The sequence below is a fragment of the Bison bison genome, unplaced genomic scaffold (genome assembly GCF_000754665.1).
Source record: "Bison bison bison isolate TAMUID 2011002044 unplaced genomic scaffold, Bison_UMD1.0 scf7180017845388, whole genome shotgun sequence".
NCBI lineage: Eukaryota > Metazoa > Chordata > Mammalia > Artiodactyla > Bovidae > Bison > Bison bison.
This window is the reverse complement of record NW_011475961.1, coordinates 3,536-11,443: the sequence shown is the minus strand read 5'-3', so window position 1 is coordinate 11,443 and position 7,908 is coordinate 3,536. Positions and strand designations below refer to the sequence as shown.

The 7,908-nt window shown below is 32.5% G+C and overlaps 1 protein-coding gene across 1 annotated transcript in view; it reads right to left on the bottom strand.

Annotated features, from left to right (window-relative positions):
• LOC104984440 (dystrophin-like) overlaps positions 1-7,908 on the bottom strand; it is a gene marked incomplete at its 5' end in the record, with an annotated part of 84,491 nt that overhangs the window by 73,725 nt on the left and 2,858 nt on the right. The gene's annotated exons all lie outside the window — the stretch shown is intronic.

Here is a 7,908-nt window from a genome sequence, read left to right as displayed (position 1 = left end):
CAGCAGAAAGTACAAACCAGGCATAGGTTTTGTACGATTTAATTTTTTACTTACCTTTTCATCTTAAGAGCTTTAGCATGACTGTGTAGTCATACAAAATACAAATAAGGTAAAACATAGGGTAGTTTAATAATCAAACAGATAGATCAGCGGACACAAAAGAAAGAAGAGACAGAGAAACTGAGAAAGACAACACTTTGTTTTCCTTGATTTTTAATGTGGCTTCAGATTGCTTAACAGCTATTAATTGTGCTTTGCTGTATGATTTAAGATTAATGAAATTTAAGGCTTTGTTAAAGTTTTAGCATTAATGGTGATTTATATAACAAGTTAACAAACAACAACAGGCTGAAAAAAGCAAAATCAATTACAAATTGATTCATTGTAAATTGGAAGCATTCAAAGTTACTCAGATACACTTTATCATTTTTAAAATGTAAGCTTTCTTTTGATTAAATATTACTTCTAACGTGCACAGGTACACTAACATAATAAAGACTATGTTTACACAGAGAGCAAAGTAAACATTTGTTAATATGGACTATGTAATCTTAGTAATCATGATATACGGCCACTACATTCAAATTACACTGAAACCTGAATTAAAAATGAATATTCCAAATGCTATAGATTGGTTTAAAATTGCTTCAAATCAGCCTCCTCTTTCCATTCTGCAGCTTTGAAAATTTATTAATCATTACAATATTGGTATAGATTTAAAATTAAATAAGAATAACCTATGGAAATCAAAATGGATAAAGTTTCAAGGATCAGTAACATCCTATGATACAGAAAAGACACAGTGCTGATATGATATAAAGTTATTTCAAATCAAAATATCTGGAGAGGAAAGAAAACTTACAAAGGGAAATAAGTGTACTGAAAGATCTATCTAAAACAAAGGTAATCAGATGAAGTAGTTTATAGATTTATTCATTGATTTATTTTAAATTCATAAGAGATATATCCAAGGAACATAGACATAATATTTTAAAGATAAAACAAACTGACTTGGATAACTGACATTTCATTGGCTGCATTCTTTAATATTAGATCAGGTACTGGCTTATCTTTGATGCTGTGAGGATAAAAATGTGAAATTGTGGTAACTTCCCAAATTTGTAAAGCTAATTAAGAGACATTACATAGTATATCTGTTGGTTTTGAATTGATAAGATTAATGTTATGGTCACACCTTTTAGATTTGGATATAAAATACACTAATTGGTTAAGACATGTTGGTGGTTCAATAATCACCACACTTTCTACTTTTTATTGAGAATAACTTGAAATACTTTTCTATCTCATGATTATATACGTTTAGTAGTAGCAACTGAAATAGCAGAGGAAAGGACTTAACTCTAAAACATAGGGGGAGACTGATGAATTAAAAATATTACAGCTGGAAAACTGTCTATCTTTTTCTTGTTTCTTTCTTCCTTTCTCCCTTCATTCCTTTTTTCATCTCCCATTTCTGGTTTTTGTTTAATTATAATTATTTTTAATAGGAAGAAGTACAAAAATCATTGTTTTAAGGGAGACTAGACATTTTCATATTAAAGCATAACAGACCAACAAAAAATTATCTGATGATACAACTAGAGATAAGAACGTATGCTGAGAGTCAGCATGTTGGAGTGGACAAAGTGATGAATTAGGATCTATGTTTTTTAACCAGGCTATCTAACGGAGAAATAGGGCAACTCCCTGGCTCTCTCACAACCCCTGGTAAACATCTGAAAGTTCTGGTCCAAGGAATAATTACTTTTACATCTGTTGACTGATTGGAGGAATCATTTGCCTTTTTTAAAGTATCATGGTCAGAAATCACTAAATCGCTTTAATCATTTTAAATGTCATGCTAATAGGACCTAGTTAGTTCTAGCAAATGACCCTGCTCACCAAACTCAATTAACAACTACTTTGAAAATACTGTAAATGATCACAAAAGGAATGTGTTATCCAAGTTCCAATAGAACTAATTTTGTTACAGAGATAGGATATTACAAATGTGCAAAAAATGTTGTTAATATAGAAATTCTGCTGGTAGGCTAACAACTTGCTTATTTCAGTGAAATAAAATTAGCAGGTAGAGTAATACAAAGTCTGGGTACTAATTTATTATTTGAGGATTTTGGCTGTGATTATTCCATATGTAATACTTTAAAATTATGTGATGGCTATATATATTTATCTAAGTTTTCATCTATGCCTTTTAAAATAATATCTTTGTAGAAAATTTTACTAAAAACATATTTGTATAATAAGAACACCTGTACCAATTAACAGACAGTGTTCTCTTTTGTCAGAGAAGGTGTTACATTAGAAATAGACTACAAAGGGGAAAAAGATAAATGTATTTGTATTGATAAAGCTGATTATTGAAAACTGACTTTCAGTTAAAATTCTCAAATCCATTGAATCTTAGATTTCTTAGGTCACATTCATAAGATGGATTACTTATTTCCCACTGATGTTTTGGAAGGTCACAGTATCTAAGATATCCTTAAATTATTTATACTTTTCACATATTAAGCCACTATTTAAGATAAAATTAGATGCAACCATGTGTTTTTCCTGATATATTCTACATTAAATGAAAAACTCACTGGCTCTCTTATAGCCATGTATATTAATAAACACATATACATATACAAAAGTCTCTGATGCAAAGAATGATTACTTTTGCACCTGCTAACACTGATTGGATTGGACTGATTGGAGATCAAAATCTTGACACTTTATAATATTACAGCAATAATATTATGAGTATTTGCATATGTGATAGAAGACCATTCAAATCTCATGTTGTAATTACACACACACACACTGCTACATGGATTTCAAAAGCAATTTTAAGACCCATATGGAAATTAAGGAACATATTGTATATAATACCTAATGACACATAATACATAATGACTCATTGGAAAAGACCCTGATGCTGGGAAAGATTGAAGGCAGGAGGAGAAGGGGACAACAGAGGATGAGATGGTTGGATGGCATCACCGACTCTATGGACATGAGTTTGAGTAAGCTCCAGGAGTTGGTGATGGACAGGGAAGCCTGGCGTGCTGTAGTCCATGGGGTCGCAGAGAGTTGGACATGACTGAGTGACTGAACTGAATTTAATGGCACGTAAATCTATTTTAATAAAGAATGAAGACATAAGAAAACAAGTTCACCTTTCTTTGGTTTAGTACCAATTACACAGTCAATATGTAACATTTTAGCTCCACAGAAATGTGAAATATTTCTAAATCTCTAGAAGAAATCACAATCTATGGAAATCATGTGTATAAGTTTCATAATAGTTTCTTACAAAGTAATGCAATTGCTATATTAGTAGGACATAGCTAAAATCTGTTTATTCAATATGCTTTTAAAACTAAGTATTACAATGTGACAAATATATCTTGATGTAAATTTTATTCTGTCTCAGAGACAGCCTTTCACACTTAGTTAGTATTCACTCCTGACTCAGTTTTCATTTCCTCATCTTCTTGGCCTTCATATAGTGATTTACCTCTAGGCTAGTTCTCAGCCTAGCTTCTAGACCAGTGGTTCTCAGAGTATGGTTCTTAGATTATTAGCATCAATAACATCTGAAAACCTGTTGGCCATGAAAATGATCAGCCCTCACTAAAGGCCTACTAAATCTTAGTCTTCAGGTACACAAAGTTTAGAAAGTCACTTCTATAGACGGTCATTTCCTTTCCATTCCCCAAATACCTCTTTATTTCAGTTTCTCACTGTTTCTCATGTAGACTACTGTGATGGATCCCTAATTGGTTTCCCTACTTCCTGTCATTATTCGGTTGAATTTTCTTCACAACTCCTGCAGGGGTAATCTTTCAACAGTGCATGAAAAACAAACAAAAATCAAGAATTCCTCAATGCATACTGAATTAAGCATACATCATTAGTCTGGTTGTCATGACCTCTGCCCAAACTATGTCTCATCATCCTTTCCAGTCTTATCATCCATGCCAAGTTTCGTACTCCATGCTCTATTCCATAAGTAAACTGAACTTACTCTCCACTGAACATACTATATGCTCCTGAGGTTTTGTCATAGATTTATCACAATTGTTACCTCTTCTAGGTTGCTGGAGTGGCTGCTAAATCCACTCAGCATACACTCTTTGTCAGCCCAGTATCCATGAATATATCTAACTCCACCATTAAACAGTAAGCTCCTTGAATCCATCACATCTTACTTAACCATTTAGGTACCACAGTAGCAAAATTCATGACCTGAAAGTGCATGATTGGTAAGAACTCATTCATATTCGTCCCTTTTTCTAACCCCTCCTTTATTAATTTTTTTTAAGATCTACCTCAAATATCTTATTTCTCAAATTGTTGACTGTCCTCTCCAACTCCTTTTCTCAGATGATGAAGACAGATAGAGCTTCCAAGTGCAACAAGACTAAAGGAGTCTGTTTACTTGTGCCTTCCTGTTACCCATTCCAAGCTTTTTTCTCCTGCCACTTTCTTTTGCTGATAGGATTCCCCGCAACCACCAGCACACTATGCTACCATGTTCTGAGGGTTTAAATCAAAAAGAGTTAAGTCATGGTGTCTTTCTCCTATCTTTAGCCAGGGTTCTGACATTATGGCTGATTGATTTTTTATAACTCTGACCCTCCCCATCAAAACTGCCATCTTCTCAAATTGATTTCATACATACTAGGAGAGATTAAGCATTCTCAAGCCACAAGATACTACTGATTAACCTAAATGAAATGAGAAGAGATAGCATTTCATTTACTTTATGGACCCTATTTAGGACAATTAGAACTTTCCACTTCTTAAATTGGTTCCTTTGATAATCTGTAAGGCTGGCCTTTGCAATGGAAATCGCAAAGGCACAGGTTCTTGGCCTCTACCCATTCCAGCAGAGACCAGAAAGAGGTATCAGTTATTCCTCCATTTTCCTCCATTTCTTTTTCTCTATCAATTTTTATTTCAACTCTCAAAATTCAGCCATTAAGTCTAATATAGATAATGATGGAAATTATTATTTACATGAATTATTTTGACCACTTTATATAATTTATAATGATTTTAAGATTTTTTTCAATATATACTTTTATATATCTTAGATCATTTGATCCTCACCACAATCTTGAGCTTAAGATAATATAGGCATAACCTTACTACTTTTCTGGATAGAAATGAGGTTCTGTGAGGTAAAGGATCAAATCCAAGATCACGCTCCAAGTATTCTGGCTTGGAGTTAAGAACTTTTCTTCTCACCACAATGTTTCTCACTGATATAATTAAAATTACTGCTGCTGAGAACTGCAGCTGATGGACAAGTTCTCAGCCAATCTAAACCGAGGAACCCAATATACATTGCTTTCTAGACTTTGGAATTTCTTGACATGGACAGTCCTCACAGGACACAAAGTCTTCACCAAATAGTGAATCCAGACATTATCAATGAGTTCTCACAGTAAATTTCTGCTTTACTCAATTGCCCTTTCTAGTTGACCTTTAAAAAGGATCCTGAAATTAGTTCTTAAACTGAGTTCTCTCCATATTCACTCCCAGTTGATTTCTGCTTATTTTATCATGGTAAAATTTCTCCCAAGTTTTTCTACTAAGGGAAAACTACACATATACTCAACCTTAAGAAAGTCATTCTCCACACAAGTCTTACCTTCCAGAAGCCCTACTCTAATAGGAACTGGACTTTGAGATCAAATGCTATTCCCAAGAAATCCAGCACTGCACATACAAGTCATTACATGTCTCACTGCACCAACAAAGTTTAGAATTATCAGGGACTATTACAACTAATCAATCTTAAATTTAACTAATCCAACCCAGAAATTGTATATTGTGTTCTAAGCACATAACTTATACCCCTGAACCTCATCATAGGAAGAAGAAAGATAAAAGATCAGAGATTCCACCATCCAGTAATTCTACTGTTATCCATTTTATATACTCAGTTCTATATAATAATTCCTTTTGGGGGGGATAGTTTTCCTTTAAAAAACTACTTATCTAGTTCAACCCCCATATCTTATAAACACTGAAATGGAATTACAGAGAGATCGCATGTTCTGCCTAATGCTGACAAAGTTCAGAAGTCCATCCATCTCCTATGTCCACTGTTCTTCCTATTACACTATGTGATTGATGAGACCACCTCATTATTAACTGAAAATCTCCATGAAGATGTACTAGTATTAAGCATATGATATGACTGCAATAAGTAGTTAAACTTGTGTTTGTAGACATGTATTTTTAAGCAAGTATCTTTAACATTCTTGTATATTCCCATACTTACAAGCACAATGGACACTCAATACCATTAGATGATACAATGAATAAGAAAAATATCACATATGTTCTAATGACATATTTTTTGGTTCATCATGATGACAAAGCTTAATTATCTCTTCAAAGACCCCAAATGGGGTCACTGTTGCATCCAGTCATCTCTATCAATTTAGTGTAAAAGGAGTACTTTGAAAGGTAAAAATGACTGTCATCAATTAATATATAGTTGAAAATATTGATTTAAAATCTCATATGCTTTTCTTCAGTATGAGTAATAAAAGAAACACATCAAGTGACTCACCTGACACATGATATCTGGAAGTATACTGACACATTCTTACAGAAAGTAGAACAATTCAGAAACTTCTGTTGGTCATGCTATGTCAGTTTGTATGGCACAGGCTGACTTCTACTTATTATTCAATACCTACAAGTCACAATCTTGTGACATAATTTATCTCAATCTAACTGCTGAAAAAAAATCAAGAAAATAATACCCTGTCTGCCCTTAAATATTCTCTAGCTCAGTGATTTATTAAAAAGTATGATGGGAAGAATACAAAACTTAGTAACGAAGCATTAGCAGTAATCTCTCAGATGAATGAAATAACTGTTGGTTGTTTAACTATTACTCATCTAATGATATCTCCAGAAGTAACAACTGTTTATTTAAACTGCAGAGTAAATTCTTACCAAAAAAAAAAAAAAAACTATGAACTGAAAATAAAATTTTAGAGCCTGTAAGGTGTTTTTCAGGTGAGAACCACTACTTAAAATAATATATAAATGAGCAGAACTAATTAAGTTAACTATTACAAATAAAAAGAAATGAATTAAGGTAAGTGAATACCTTTTTGCTTTGGGTAGGAGACTTTTCAAGAGTAATTATGTTTCACATGCAATAAAGTATTTAAGTTTTATATCATATTTCCATATATTTTAGGAATTCCTTTATATGTGCTATTATATATAACAGTGAAACATGTAATGCCTTAGAAGATGTAAATCATGCTATTACTGAGTGTCTATAATTATTAAAACTATTTTTCAAACATATTCTAACTTTCAGGAATCAAAACTTACCTGACATCACATCACATTTACTCACAAATGCTGCAATAATGTTATTCTCATTTAAGATTATTTCTAACAATTATCTGTATATATAAGCACATGTGTTTCATTTACATACATTTTTGTATTTGAAAGCATATCATATATAGTGAAAAATGTGTCAAACCACATTTTATAAATTTGGGAGATAATACCTTACATTTTGACACTCCCCCAAAGAGCTGGAATTCAAGAATACTGAGTTTATATAGTTTTGCAAGCTACCTATAATATTTTTGCCCTCATTATATGTTATACAAATATAAAGGGTTCTCATGCAAAAGTTCCATATACCCTGGTTCTTCATTAAATAGAGTAAGTATAAATAGACATATAAAATTACAAAATGAGGATATATAAGCTTTGCAATTATCTGTCTTCATGGCTTGCATGTCATTATAATCTAATGGATTTTATCACAGTAAGAATCGGCAACTAGCAAGAGCAAGTTAAAATACACACGTATACACACATGTGCGCAACCAGTAAAGATGTACA